This window comes from Chaetodon trifascialis, chromosome 3, assembly GCF_039877785.1.
Source record: "Chaetodon trifascialis isolate fChaTrf1 chromosome 3, fChaTrf1.hap1, whole genome shotgun sequence".
Lineage (NCBI taxonomy): Eukaryota > Metazoa > Chordata > Actinopteri > Chaetodontiformes > Chaetodontidae > Chaetodon > Chaetodon trifascialis.
The window spans coordinates 7,592,797-7,608,940 of NC_092058.1; the positions used below are offsets into that span (position 1 = coordinate 7,592,797).

At 41.8% G+C, this 16,144-nt stretch overlaps 1 protein-coding gene across 1 annotated transcript in view; it reads left to right on the forward strand.

Moving 5' to 3' along the window:
- The first annotated feature begins 7,554 nt into the window (after positions 1 to 7,554).
- LOC139329251 (metabotropic glutamate receptor 4-like) overlaps positions 7,555 to 16,144 on the forward strand; it is a 152,054-nt gene continuing 143,464 nt past the window's right edge. Inside the window, exon 1 of the mRNA XM_070959449.1 lies at positions 7,555 to 8,055. The gene's annotated coding sequence lies outside the window, so the exon portion shown is untranslated. The remainder of the gene's footprint in view (positions 8,056 to 16,144) is intronic.

Genomic DNA, 16,144 nt, shown 5'->3' on the forward strand with positions numbered 1-16,144 from the left:
TTTGGTGCTTTGGGAAAAGGCTCTGAAACAAATCACCACTGACTTTAGTTTAAAGCGCTTAACTGGCGTACACAACAAGAACAAACGTGAAGTTTTGAGGAGAACTTGTTCTTGAGAGCTCGGAGGACTGGAGCGAGCTCAATGCTGTCGACACACAGCGAACGTTCCCCGGACTCACACGTGAATAAGACAAGGATCAGAACTGTTTAGTGTCAGTCAAAACGTTTTCTGTGTCATCAGAGATTAAGCAAGGGGAAATGCTGACCAGTACTACTGGTTCATTTGGATGACAAGCAAAGCCATGCTACAGCTGGAAACCAGGAATGCATTCAAAAAGTTTAGAAATATTTTATTTATTTTCTCATATGTTTCACAAGCAGACAGTCAAATTTCCATAATATACATTTTTACATAATAATGTGTTTTATTCTGTCGGATCCTCCATTGCTCCTCTTATATGGCTTCATCTTATTGCTTCTTTCATACTTTGTCTTTGTTGAAGTCCCATTCTTGTTACTGCTGCGACAATCCAATTTCCCACCAGGGATCAATACAATTTCTTTACCTATATTCCCTTTCAAGCTCCTCCCAACAGATGCTGACATTTGAGGTGGATCTGACTTTCCTCTTAACACCTCAGATAAACATCCTCATCAAAGTAAATCCCTGCTTTTCTCATCCCAGAAATATTCAGTATCAAACTGAGGAAACATCTTTTTAAATTATGGTATTCAATGACACATGTGTTAGGATTAGACAAGTCTTTATTATTACTATAGTACAATTACATATTATAGAATGTGGCAATGACACACTTTTCAGGATTAAATATAGAAATACAGGAGGCTAACACAAGAATACAAACATGTACAATATTATTGCAATCAAATACAGCAGCTTTCAGAAATCCAACCCATACCTGTGGTGACAGAGGTGTCTGTTCCCCTCTGTGCATGAGTTTGTGTGCCATTCATGTTGTGGGGACATTAATCTGTTTACATAGTCACATTGTGGAGACTCGCCTTCCTTATGGGGACAAAACGCAGGTCCCTGAAATGTAAATCGTTCATTTTTAGGGTGAAGACTTGAGTTAAGGTTGGGGCTTGGGTAAGTCTCCAGGAAATGAATGTAAATCTATGTGATGTCCCCCAAAATGATGGTGTGTGTGTGTGTGTGTGTGTGTGTGTGTGTGTGTGTGTGTGTGTGTGTGTGTGTGTGTGTGTGTGTGCATTCAAATTTTAAATGTAATTTTAAAATTTACACATTTCTGACGTTGTAAGTCTCAACGATGGAGCTTTTGTGAAGCTTTTGTATTAAAGCATAATGTTCTGCAGGTGTTCATGATATTTTGTCCACCTGTGCAGAGTTAGTTTGTTGATGTGTTTCAGTATAGGCCAAGAAAACATCGTAAGATGCAGGAAAGAAAATGTACTTTGGTGGATGTTTCTCTCCAGGCCAGTATAATCAAATTATAATAACAAATACAGGAAAAACAAACAGTGAAAAACAGAAAGTCAACATATTCTCAGTTGTCAGAGGAGGAACAGTCTCACTTACTGTAATCATTCACATTCAGCATTACCACAATGTTACTGTGAGAGGATTATCAGAGGGCGGTGAACACATAATATCATATCATTTATTTCCAGGTTTTTGCTTTATCACAAACACACATGTTGCAGAGGTAAACTGTCAAACGTACATCATCTGAGGCGCACGGACGTAAACACAGCGAGGAGAAAACACTTCTCATGGGTTTCTTCCTGTTCTTTCTGCCTCTCGCTTCTTTCACGAGGACGAGAGCAGGCGTCACACAATTAAACATATCTGTATAGGGTCATACTCAAGAGGTTGCACTTTTACTATCTGCTGTTGCTACGGCAACCCATTCTCTTCACAAGTCTCTGGTGAACCATTGGCACACAGGAGAAGAGACGCAGTTCCAGCCATGTCCAAAAGAGGGCGCCCACCTCTTTCAGTACATGCGCAGGATGAGGCAGGTTTTTGAAAAGGTGTGCAGCTCTGATGAGAAAACTATTGATAGTACAGTAACTATTTGCTCATAAGGAACTCCCTCATTCATCTGAGTCACCTTCTGCTTCACTCTAATGCATCTATGCACAACATGTCTGTGTACTTCCTGAGGTTCCTGGTAAAGCCTGTTTTTATTGAGTTTCTTCCTCAAATGTGAAGACTCAAGGTTACAGCTGTATGTTGCTCGGATTGTAAAGCCTTCCCAGGCAAATTTGTGACTTCTGCCTATATGAATCAAACTGACTTGACTTGGCAAGACATCCAAATCATTGTATGATCTGTTTCACTGATGGCTGCGTAAAGCCTGATCCGTGGCTAACGTGCTCGTCATGTCGGCTTCGTCTCCATCATGGTCGGCAGAGATGCTTTGAGGACTGGCCGGCAAGGAGAGGCCTCACACAGGTGCCACAGGTCTCAAACCCGGAAAAGCATCAGCATTTCATAAGGTGGCAATCTGATTGGATCGTGGCATTTAGATGAAACTGCCCGTCAAGCCAGTGGGGCCAGCTGTACCTTAAGGTAAAAGGTTCATTAGATGGGCTTTGGAGAATCGTGTCACCTGGTGGAGGGCCCAGTAGATGGGGTCTAATGGCAGATCAAAACATTGTTTAACCTTAAAGCTGAGCATCCATAGGAGGGCTCACCCAACCTCTGGCACATTTCACTATGCGTACATAAACCTGGCCTGACATGACGTCCAAATCACTCCAGAATGGTTAAACTATGACTTAGAAGAGATTTACATCCAGGTGTAACTGTTACATCGTATAGCACATGGAATTAACTGACAGGGCTAATGTTAGCATGCTAACATATGACCCGTTTAGAGTAAGTAAAAGAAGTCATATGAAATACATGACAACAATGCTTAAATAATGACGTAAACATGGAAGATTATTAATTACATTTCACAAAAATATGACAACATGCCTGAAATGAACAAAAAATTACACCAATAAAATTTCTAAATAAATAAATAAAGCTATGTTAGCATAATCAGATATTTCCTATTTCCTTCACATTCTAAGATGTAAGCACACATGTGAGGATAATAATAATAATAATAATAATAATAATAATAATAATAATAATAATAATGTTACAAAGCACTTTACAAAGTAAAATACCAGTAAAACCAGACATATATTTTTTTTTTTGAAGAGATCAAGGGTGTGATTGTTAAACAGACAGCATCTTGCTAGCAGTCATGTCTTATATGATAGCAGCAGACAGTCTCAACCAGAGTGTCACTGTGTGTCCTATATCTCTTAATATGGCAATCCCAGTGAAGATGTATGACACACAACCAAAGGCTACGCAGCGGCTTAAGTGTGTTTAATCGAAGACAGCAAAGATATTGACAACATTAACCTTTGGAGTGCCTGTTTTCTGCAGGTAAATATGCACATTAATGACTAAATAAGCAGGAGATTGTGTTGTTCTGCCCAGGGCCAAAATAGATTGTGCTTGGCTTCACACATAAGAGAAGCCATCTACGATGCTGTGGTTTTCTGGCCTTAAAGTGACATTGCCCTCTCTGCGTGTAGCCTTTACTAAAAGGCACCAGCAAGCTGATGTCATCTAAAATCACTAGTTTCTTATATAGACTCAAAAAAAATAATAAAAAGTGAGTGAGTAATATCCAGCTTTCTTCAATATTAATCACTCATCAATTACATGATTTAACACGTCTCATTACATTTATTTGCTATATTAGACTTAATAAAAGTCTTTAATTAAAGATGCATTAGCCTGATATTAGAAAGTATGTGTTATGTTTTGATAAGTGAACCACTTAATGTGTTTGAGGATGTTAAATCACATGACCACAAGGGGCTGCTGTCATGCCAGTTACAACTGGCCCAAACCCATATTTCTAGTGACATTCAACAACAACCCATTATTTAATAGCCTAGGAGCAAAGAGATCATGTATCCAGTATATTTATAGAGTACAAAGTCAGTGAAATATGAAGCAAACTTTGCCATCAACAGTGACATACAGCAGGTGATGTGGTTGTTGCAATACAGAAGGGGACCGTACATTTTATGTGCCGTGTCTGTGCCTCATGGACGACACCAGTATCAGGCTTGTAACTGCCAAAACATCTGTCACAGCGAAGCAAATGTCCCTTGAATAATTAAGTTTTTCTGTAATTTATTTCAGGGTCATTTCCAAATACCACGGCAACATAAAAGGCACGCATGAGGTTTTAGCGAGAAAATGTGGAACGGGTTTGCTTCCACTCAGCAGACACCCACAGAGATTTGATATTTTTAGATTAAAGGTACGTATAACATCCACATACTGTACTTTATTGTCCTCTCTGTGATTTTGGCACCCAGCTGGAGGCGTACTTTGCTGGCACCTCTGAATGCCAGCTACAACATAACGCCGTCCTCCTGTGCACAGTTATTTGCAAATGCATGTGAGATTCATGTATCTGTCATAAATAAACCCTCAGTATTTTGCAATTGGCATTCAATATCAGCAGCAATTTTTGTTATCAATTAATGTGCCATTTATTTTCTTGATTGATCATTTGGTCTACAGAAAAGAGTGAAAATGCCTTTCAATATCCTCGAGCCAAGTCAAGTGTCTCGATTTGTCTGACCAACAGTCCAAAAGCGACTGAAAAAAGCTGCACATTTTCACATGTGAGAACCTGGAACTAGCCTTGCTTCTGCCATTTTTGCTCTAAAAAGAACTTAAACAATAGTTGAAATAAGCTAAACTTTGGTGCAAACATGAAATTAGGCTGCTTGTTCTATATAAAGCATCATAGCACGCATCATAAATCTATGTTGCTGATTTAGAAATAAGAAGGCTTGCACGGCTTTCATGGTGACTCTTATTAGCAGCATATTCTCTTGTTCATGAGGCGACTTCCTATCTCAGAGGAAGACAGCAGTAATGTGTTTAGTCTGTGTCCGTGTTTGAGAGTACGCTGCAGATGAAATATGCTATTTTCCCTTGTGCACACCCTGTACAGTACTTTGCACTGTAGCCAGTCTCTTATATAAAAGGTTTTGAGAGTTCAACGGTTGCACCTGTGACAACTGTCACCCTGCCAGCATCTCAAAAAAAAATATATCACTCACACGCGGAGCATATGGCCGATCTATCTGCCCTGGCTCGCCCATTTCATCTTTGTAAAATATTGCTTCAAACAGACAGTGACAAACTGACTCATTTCTAAGTCTTCCAGCTTGTGGGTGTGTTAGCCAGTCAGAAGCTCAATTTTATATAATCAAATGTCAGCCAATACCCCCAGAGTTCAATATTGGATGACAGAGACGCTGATGAAAAGATACGAAACAGAAACATCATATTTTGTTCCAACTATTAGTTTATTTCATACTGAGGGACTCCCATGTTTTCTCCTCCTCCTCCTCCTCCTCCTCCTCCTCCTCCTCCTCCTTCTTCTACTTACAGTCATTGTTATTCTTTAGTTGAAAACTTTTAATGCTGTCAGTTTGATTCAACACTTATCTAGTAAAGTAAGATATTTAAGAGCAAAAGGTCTCTTTATAAGGGGATGTGAGTGGACGGAATAACAAAAAACAGGTCAGGTCTGTCAAAAGCGGAGGGTCACTCTAAATCACACCAATTATGCAGGAGCTCTTTAATGAATCCCATTAACAAACCGCAAATCCTGTGACCTCAAAATTTACATTTTGACTAATTCCCCCAATGTATCCATGAAATGACACATGTCTGGGGGCAGGCGATTATGCCTCAGTGACTAGTCTTTTGCACTGGGATTTCCACTAGTGACTGGAATTAACATGGCTTAAATTCTCTCCGCCCCATGGCTAATTGAAACAAGTAATCTCCAGAGTTCGCCTTGCACAGAGGGACGGGGAGGACTCAGCGGCGTTAACATGTTATCCGCAGAGCAGACACGTTCAGCAAGGCCGTGTTCCAGCGCACTGCAGCAGAAAGCGAAGCAGGAATGAGTCTCCTGGTAGAAATAACTTTTGTATCCATTCTGCACAGCTAAATAATTCACTTATTGTGCTAACTGTGCTAAACAGAAATAGAACAGTGGTTTGAGGAGCTGACGGAAGACAGCTGATGCTTTGTGAGGTAATATAGAGATGTAAAACACCCTGTTCAATAATGTCCACAAGTTAGCTCGTTTTTTTGTTTTTCCAGGGCTTATATGGTCCCATGACAGCCCACAAGACTGCAGTCAGTCTCGTCATGTAGCTGGAATTTGCTTCAGCAGAGGTGGAGATGAATATTCAGAGGCTCAGCTGCCTCCAAGGCCCACAGAGACATGGCACACACCCCTCCAAGGACTCACACAAACACACACTCACTTTCCTCATCTCTCCAAACACACACACACACACACACACACACACACACACACACACACACACACACACACACACACACACACACACACACACACACACACCTCCACGCTCCCTTGATGTGGTGGAGTCAGTCCAACACTCCACAGGTGTGACCCACTCAGACCTGTGAAAGCCTCGCACACACCACTCGGCCCTGTGATCAGGAAGGCAGAAAGAGCAGCTGCGCATACACTGGAAGCAAAGGCAGAATGATCACCACGAGCCTTCTATTGGACATCATGGAAAATTAATCAATCCCTCCCGCAGGTTGCACCGATGCCACAGTTAAACTGATTGATGAGGAGGTTCTTCGTCTCTGCAACACACTTTGTAGACTTTTGAAGGTTAATAGCCAAAAGATTGATCCATCAATCGCGTTAAGGTCTCAAATAATAACATTGCACGCTCGGTTTAAAACTAATTTCTCGCTTTTTTCCTGAATAATGTCGGACATATATAGGCATGCCCTTGGACATGATTTCATGTGCTCGGCTGCAGAATGTGGCCGCTGTCCGTCACACGCACGCACACGCACACACGCACGCACGCACCAAACAAAATTGAGTTCTGGCACTCGGTGATTGGACTTGATATGCTCGTCAATATCCACGCACAGCATCCCAGGCGCTTTGGGACTGAACATACTGCAAAGGCTGCGCGACAGCACCTGTAACACTTGAGTCGACCCAGAAGCGTCATATTTGGAACAATCACGCGACGTCGTCTGCTGTCCCCGTGAGAACGGAGCTGAACGCGCGCAATCATATCGCAGATAATTTGATAGTAATTTGTTGCATCTTGTCTCGCGCGTCCAAATGATCTGACAGACATCAGCTGTGTCTCACAAATTGACTCATTAACTGTCCTGAATAGTGAGATATTTTTTTTTAAACAGAGTTGAATTGGCACTTAACTGTCAGTGCGGACGGGCAGCGTGATTTCCTGCGCTTGTTTGTCACATCACAGAGGAGAAAATAAATGTGCAAAACCCGACAGTGAAGTCTGTGCCGAGAGGCAAGACACCAGGCGGCCGAGTCGACGTTAAGATTCACCAAAAAGAAGCAAAGGCTTCATGTCACACTTTGACTCTGCAGCCACAGCCGTGGCGCTGCTGGTATTACATGCTGTAATCTGGCTTTCACACCTTTCCCCCACCTTCATTGATGGTGCATTTCTTCCCCGATAAAGGCGGTGTGCTGCGATGCATTTAACATCAATCACATCCAGTGCACGGGGCGCATACAGTCTTCCGTCTATCAGCTGGAAAGCGCTCACGCCTCGGGTGCGGGATACGTGCTTCACCGCTCTGTTATCCCCTTAAAATCTGATCCTCTCATCGCAGGAGCTGTGTTACTGAGTGGCCCTCCTGGACGTGCCATTTATTTCCCCTTCGCGCAGAGCTTAAAGTTGGGACTTGAGACTTTCAGCACCACTTTTCCGCGGACAGCGCTCGCAATGATTCTGGAGGATCGACGCAGCCTCGACATGCGTGCGGATTCCCTTTGGATACTATTCGGAAACAATGTTTAGATGTTGATTTTCAAGCATTTGCTCAGGAAATCCTCCCTTCACAGATTGATAGACTCAACAAGATGCGATTTCGCTTTGGATATGGGTCATTTCTTGTGAAAGGATTCTTCGTGGGCAGGAGACAGGGGTAAGTACAAACCACCCAAGCTGCAAAAATGGGTCACCTATGGCAATCAAGTGTTTGTATTCTTAAAAAAAAAAAACGTCGTGACTTAAAATTTACTTAAGGAGGAGAATAGAAACGATACCGACAGAACATGACAGAAATCTGGAGATGCACGCAAAACATTTTTCATTCAACTTGCATGTGTCAGTGCTGTTTAATACTTCAGTCAGTTAATGATTCATAATGTTATGACAGTTTGGAAAGTAGCTCTCCGGATTGCCTACAGCAAGGAGTGCAACGCCCTGGACTGTAGGTGCATTGATTGTTTTTTTTACGCGTTAAGGCGCTGCGTTTTGTGCGGAGCTCTGTGCTTTGCTGCGCTGCAGAGGCGCCCGAAGTCTCACGGAATAGGATAAAAGAACGACTCAGTATCCAAACTGCTGCAACTACGGGGTTTAAATGGAATTACAGTTGCAGTTTTGTAAGGACAGATTAGACCACACCGTGGACAAATCTTCTCTTCAGTGCAAACCAATCTAGTCTCTGAATGGCAACCAAACGGGATGCAAATATCCGTTTCTTCCTCCCCAGCTCCTCCAGGTTTATCTCATCTCCACCTCTCTCTTCGTGTGCCCCCCCCCTCAGCCCTGAAACAAGTTGAGTCACGCAGGGGAGCACCCTAACTGGGTGGTGTTTTGTGAGTGTGTGTTGGGGTGGGGTAAGGGGATGAACCGTGTGTGAACCATCGATTGTCAGTCACTGTGCTGTGCAGATGTGCCGCCTCCTGGCAGTGGAAGCGAGATTGGAGACAGTGGTAGGACTGCTGATGTGAGACTGCTACTGTGTACCCCAGAGCAAACTTTAATAGGTTACTTAGGCATGCATGGTTGTTACTTCAAGGCCATTATTTTGTTGACAGGGATGTATGTTGTGCTTTATTTGCATGTATACTGTTTGTCTGTTGGCGTACAACACGATGCTGGAGGTCGTGGTCAAAGCACACAAGACAAGCAAAGATACCTGACAAGCAAAGCAACCGTGGTATTAATACTGCTTCCATTTTGGGCTGCTCCCTCAGGCCTTTTTGTGGGGCCAGAGATTAGCTTTGTGCTATCTGACTCTCATAGCTTCGATTCATGGTGGGGGGGCTGCTGTGATTGCAGCCAAATATGCCATTGTCTGCATTCCCTCTGAACTTTCAGCCAAGAGGGGAAATGTTCCTCATATCAGCGGGTAATTATCTAAAGGGTCTGACTCAGCAAAAGAGAGATTTTAATTCAATCTCATCCAGCCTCTGAGCTCCCATGAGATAGATTTTATGTCTTACCTTGGGTTATTCTTGTTGGCATGTTCTTCACAACTGCAGTGACTGATAGTCTACCTGGATCTAGCTACAAAGCATGCTTAAGAAATCTCCCCTAGAGAGAGATTGGGAGGAATATTCTCTGTGTAGATTGTAGCTGGCAGTGAGGTGCAGGGCTTATTCAAACAGCCTCAGATTTACTTTTCCAAGCTTTGCCTGGCTTATCTTGTCCTCCGAGTTAGTTTAGCAAGTGCAGACTCAGCGTAAGACCCCTGGTTTGCCTGCTGCTAAGTTCTCGTTAATATGTCATGGGCCAGAGTGTAAGCAGCGATGAGGAGATGCTGTAGCATTGCCTCATTCTCTGCTTAATAATGCACGAGGACACACCAGCATGCTGTAGATTAGCTTGCCCGTGAATGCAAATGCTTCTTTACGTTTCACTCTGTTGGCAATCGGGTCAAATAACACATCACATTCAAATGATGAATGATCAAAGTGATTGAAATCGTTCCAAGAGGGAGGGGGGAGTTTTATCCTGTTCTCCGGTCTGCAGAGAGACTCTCCAGTATCCACATCTTTTACTGTAGCTGCTGCATGGATCCAAGAGCAAGGCTGCAATAAACAAACGTGTGCACTGTTTCCCAAAACAGACCCGTGGTTAAATTCCCGGTAGACCTCCGTTGTTCCCTTTTACAAAGGCTTGTGCTGGAAATGGGGAAATGTGTGTGTGTGTGTGTGTGTGTGTGTGTGTGTGTGTGTGTGTGTGTGTGTGTGTGTGTGTGTGTGTGTGTGTGGCGCATGGAGCCCAGGTTCCAGCTTCACTCTCCTCCCGGCAGACGCCATCTGCTCACCGGGGAGGTTTTCCAAACAATCCCAAAGTAAAGACAGGGGAAATGAGAAACATGGCTACACTGCAAACACAGCATTCTCCGTTTTTTTCTTTCAAACGAAAAACAGGTCACTTAATCTGAAAGAAAATAAATGAGCAAATACTGAAATAAATACATGGCTAAATAAGATTCCCTGCCCCATTCATGCCCTGATGTTGCATTAGCATATGTTAGCATGCACACGCACGCACGCACGCACGCACGCACACACACACACACACACACACACACACACACACACACACACACACACACACACACACACACACACACACACACACACACGTATTTCTTTTCAATTTATGTAGAAGAATCCATCAATTTCTTAATTTGTCGATTTTTCAGGTTATCAGGAAAACAGCCTACAATTCATTGACTACATTTTATCCCTATGAGGGCAGTTTTTTGCATTTTATATGCTGATATTGTATGAAAATGGTTTCAAGTAGGTCAAATTCTGTTATATTTAAACTAATGGATACATGATGTGTATAAATTACACCAGCAGGAGTTCATGAGGTCCATTTATTCTGTACTTTAATGGACCATTGACACTCAGTGAGAGGATGTCCTCTTCTTTGTCTGATGGATGGGAATTAAATGTTTGTCCTTGTAACAGGTAATCGGGTATAAACAGGCATTATTATCTCTTGGGGCTTTACAATTTCAGCTTTTGTGCATTAGGTTGTAAATTTAGAGTAAAGCAACAGGTAGAAATTGGACCTTCAAATAGCATTTTAATGTTGGTAATACATCTTTGAAGTAATTTGCTGCTAAAAATTGACTTCCATTGACTGGTATGAATTTCACACAAAACATGGATTCAGCCCTTATTATATTCCTGACATATCATTAATTCTGAAATAGTGTGGAAAAACGACTGGATTTCAAATTATTAACACTGGGGGGAAACAACAACAGAAAGATCCAGAAGAGTGATGTTGTGCATTTCCTGAGTCATCAGACACAGATTCTTCCCAGGGCAGTGTTGTGTGAAATGGAGTGTGAAATGAGTGCACTTAACATCCCTGCAGTGGATTATACACATTATCTTACATGAGGGTTCGAGAGCATCTTGCCTCTCGCCTGTGAATCTGTCATCAAGTTACACTCACCTTTTCTCAAGTCAATTTAATGTTCCCTACATGCCTGAGACCATTTGTTCAATCAGTCCCTGCCAGGAGTTCAAGACACAAGTGAAATAATATCTTCAAATCATTCTTAGACTTTGCTTGCACTCACTTGGATAATCACACAGGATTTGCTTCATTAGCGTCTAATAAATTCTCAATCACCCAAGAACACCCAAACTGACTTTTAACCTGTCTAAACTTCTGCTCCTCAGTTTGCCCTTTATTACAAACTATACACTCATCTAGAGGGTGTAGTGTGCCTGTCATATTGATAGGAGGGAAATGTGCTTCGGTGTGCTTTTATATGAATAATGAATAAACACCTCTATTGAAGTAAAAATTCAACTCAAAGCACTTTGACAGCCATAAAAGCAGCTATTGCTAATGCACTGGGCATTTTTGGGGCCGTTTTGTTGTCCGTGATGCATTTATCTCATTCATTTGTATAACTGGCCAAACATAGAAGGCATGGTGTTACATTAATATCATGCTTTTATTTTTACTAATGTTATATTGCGTTTTAATGAAGCAGTATGTTGCACAGCAATGATGATGACACTGTTTAGCATAAAGATAAATATATAATACATTTGAGTAAGTAATTGACCAATAGGAAGGAACGTGTAGAAAGGCATAACATAGAGGAAGAGCAGCTCTTACTGTAATGCACCAGTGTTCGATAATCATACAGGGAGCACTGGGCCTGCATCACAGAACAGGCAGAGGTATCACTCTTTCACTTTTACTTTCTCCACCGTAAGTGGCCTCAACAGACCAAAATGCAGTGGGGAAAAATACTACATTTCAGGAGCAGAAAGAAGAGCCAACATCACAGACACAGCCACATGTTCACAAGCTGGATGCGCAGTTGTTCTGATGTGCCCGCAGGTCCGCATTTACCGGAAATTACTGTAACATATTCGCTCCTCTTCTCTGGGGGTTTGTCATAAGGTGTTCTGGGAAAGCTGCTGGGAACCACCAACTGTAGTAGAAGTAGATGAGTCAGGCGGATTGAAAATAGGCACACAAAAAGGAAAAAAAAAAAATCACCATTTCATCACAAAGTTAATGCGTTAAACATCACACACTGATGATGCAAAAAACTTGCCATGATTGATTTTTTTGGCCACTTAGGGGCAGCTGAAAGCATCTTCACCTTTTGGCAAATGCATTTGCAAACATCCGCCTTTTTACAGCAACATTATCATTTAGAGTCTGGCCACCTAGTGATCGCAAGCCAATATTTACTCTCTTTTAGCTCCATTTTTGGTCTCTACCAACTCGGAAACAGTTGGCTCTTTGTAGCTGAATACTCCATGATGTTCACCAGCTAGCTGTTAACTGTATCTGTGTACTATTAAGTGGCAGGAAGGTTGCATATAGGGAGTTTGCAGAGATTTTTTGATGTAAACTGCTGCCTGCTGCAACCATCAAATGACAAGTTACAACCGTCAGACCAAAAGAGTGAGCTGAGAAGCACAGAGCTCTGCAGGGGGGAGAGAAGCAGCTGAATCAAGTCATGATTATTGGTACGTTTGTGACATCACACAGTCATTTGATCGATCATTAACATAAATATAATGATAAGCTTAACAGTCTTCTACATATTGATGACTAAAAATAGAGATTTCATTAAACCATGGAGGGAGGAAACAAATGTGTGATGAATGAGCCCTTCGATAAATCAAAATCCACAAAATATGAGATCTACAGTCTCTCTCCGTCTCTCATAGCCCTCAGCTCCCCTCATGGTCCCTCCAAACCACCAACCCTCCTTCTCTGCTTCCCACCATTCTCCCCTTTGCAGTAATAAACTGCATTAACATATAGGTGTGGGCATTTCCAAGACAATATATATTAATAGGCAGCACCTGAATTCATTCTTTCCTCGACATGAAATTATGGCTGCCATAAAAGCAAGCTGCAGACGCTTGTATTCCATTCTTTTCCACCCAAAGATGTGCCACTTGCAATGACACCAGAGATGAGAGCCTCAGCTGAGAATCAGAGCTGTGACAGCACTGGTGTTACCAGTAACAGTTGCCTCCTATTGTCCCTAACTATCAGCTGTGATTTTGTTTCCTGCTATTCATGGGCGGTTGTGCAACGTTTGCTGATTTCACTGCTTTTCCTGTATTGCACCTGCATAATGATATCATAGAAAAAGAAGCTACTGTCACGGAGCAGCTACTCATAAACCGTATTTAGATGTACTTTCATCTCCTCTTCATCACCTTTACACCCCAGTCAGATAGATAGATAGATAGATAGATAGATAGATAGATAGATAGATAGATAGATAGATAGATAGATAGATAGATAGATAGATAGATAGATAGATAGATAGATAGATTCTGAGCTGTTCTTTTAGTTCAGCTCATGCGTGGCTTGAGTAATATATAACAACATAGCAGCACTCCTGCTTCTTTCCACCTCTGAATGTGGGTGTAACCGGACAGAGACAACAGTCCGCTGTGATCACGCTGCACTGCTCTCTATATGTCCCATTTGTGCTCCGTTTCCCTTGAAGACTCAAGAGGTAGTTTAATACGCACTTTTCTCAGTTCTGTTTTTAAAAATACAAATATGAGTCAAGAATTTATTGGATTATTTAAAATTTAAAGTCTGTCTGTCTGTGCAAGCCTGCACAGTTTGGGTTCGGCAGTGTACTTTTCTCCCAATAAGACGGCAAAAAACATGATAATGTGGACCAAAAATCATTTTGTGAAAACAGCAAGGCGATAACATCTCAGTCTCCTCCAAAAGTTACACATACTTGCTCAAAGGTTGAACCCTGTGATGGACAGTTTCACTCCTCTGTGTTCTCCCTTGCACCTGGAACCACACCTAGCTGTGATGTCACAGTGTACTCACACACCCCTGAGTACACTCTGATGTCGCTGCAGCAAGGTGAGACATTAAGTCTCTAGACGTTGGCATTAGTTGCGTCTTAAACCTTCAGTAACTTCTCTTTTTTTGCCCATTTGGCTGTAAACATATACCTGACATATTGTCACCTCATGAAAATGATATAGCGAACAATAGAGCAAACGCTAGCTTATTTACACATGAAGCAGACCCAGAGCACAATAACATTTCATTTGAAGTCATGTCTGTGTCGATCCGATGAATGTAAATCCAATATTAAGTCTTTTTTTAGCTTTGTTTTGCTTTTCACCAGCTCCTGAGGGAAATTGTTGGCTCTTTAGCTGCTAAATACTCCACTATGTTTACAAGCTAGTCGCTAACTTTGTCTGTCTGCCTGTTATTAAGGCATATCTAGGGGCGGCTGAGAAACAACACGAAAAACAACAGATGTGAGCAACTGATTTTATTTATTTTTTTTTTTTTTAAGGAAAAAAGGGGGAGCTATAGGATTTGGCTTGAGGGCAGCAAAATCCAAAAAAACAAACAAACAAATCTGACCAGGATGGTAGGACAAATATAACCTGATGAAACCAAAGACATCAAAGCACAGTGATTTACCTTAACAACAAACTCTAGAGACTCAAATCCAATGATCTTACAGACTAGAATGCAAAGATTTGAAACATGAACAGGTGTGTTGTGCCCGCAGCAACCCCACAAGCTTGGACCCGCATACAGTCAGGAATGAGCCAATCAGAAGCACACCTGTCACACATGAAATGCCATCAGTCGAGCTGACGGAGAAGGCTACAAAGCTCTGTAGAGCTGACAGGGACTGCAGGGACGGGTGATAAATTTCTCTGGGTTCATCACGAGCGACCCGTTCATATTACACAGCCATTTGAGGAAGGAACATAAAAAGGAACATTAAAAACCCATCACAAATTCAGAAGACCTATATCTCTGCAGTCACTAAATACACTTACCTTGAATCCCAACATATGGTAATAGTAGATAGATTAGATTAGAAATGGGTTTGAACCCAACAAACGAGGGATAAACGCTGCTGTTTAACCAACCTAAATGGGACGAGTAATACTATGTGTAATACTCCCACAAGTCTTTACACCGGATGGGTTGATGAATATAAAAATAATGGAAATCACACACTATGGCCTTCACAATGGACAGGTCTTTTCAGGCAAACAAAGGGAAAGTGGAGGACTCACCAGAGACCAGGATTCATGTCCTCAGTGCAGTGTGTGGTTAGGGTTAGGCAACTTTGGTAAAGGTTTGGGAAAGACTGTGGCTCTGGTTAAATGTTAATAAAGTAAACAGAACATCTCTAGTGCATCATGCTACTTCTCATATTTTCAATATTTAACCAAGACAACAACCTTTGCCGTCTTTTAACCAAATGTTTTGGGTGTCTAAACGTGACCATCAAAAGTTTAACAAAGCTTTAGTTTGCGATGAAAGGATGTTGTTTTGCATGAGCGTTGGAAAAGAAACATAATTTTGTCGGTGAACATTTTACAACTTGACTTTTATTTAATCTGTTTCCTTATGATGTTGATGCAAAGCGTAAAATATGCAGCATTATGTTTCTGCAGAAGAAACAGAAGCTTTTGGACCACCAGCACTTTCCAGCATCATCATCCAAACACTGAACAAGGGAATATCTTTCTGGAGAATAGTGTTCATCCCTCCAGCAGAGTTCCACAGACTGGACTCTATACTGAAGCTGCTCTGGTAGCTTGTGACAACCTTTTTAAGACCCTTGTTTTTTCCTTTAGCTTGTCACCTAAATTTCTTTCAAACAACCAGATTAGCAGTTTGGCATAAATCCATATGACAAATGCTTCTCTTATATTTCTAAAATGTTGTCGTTTTTGTAGTTATTGCAGCTACGAGCA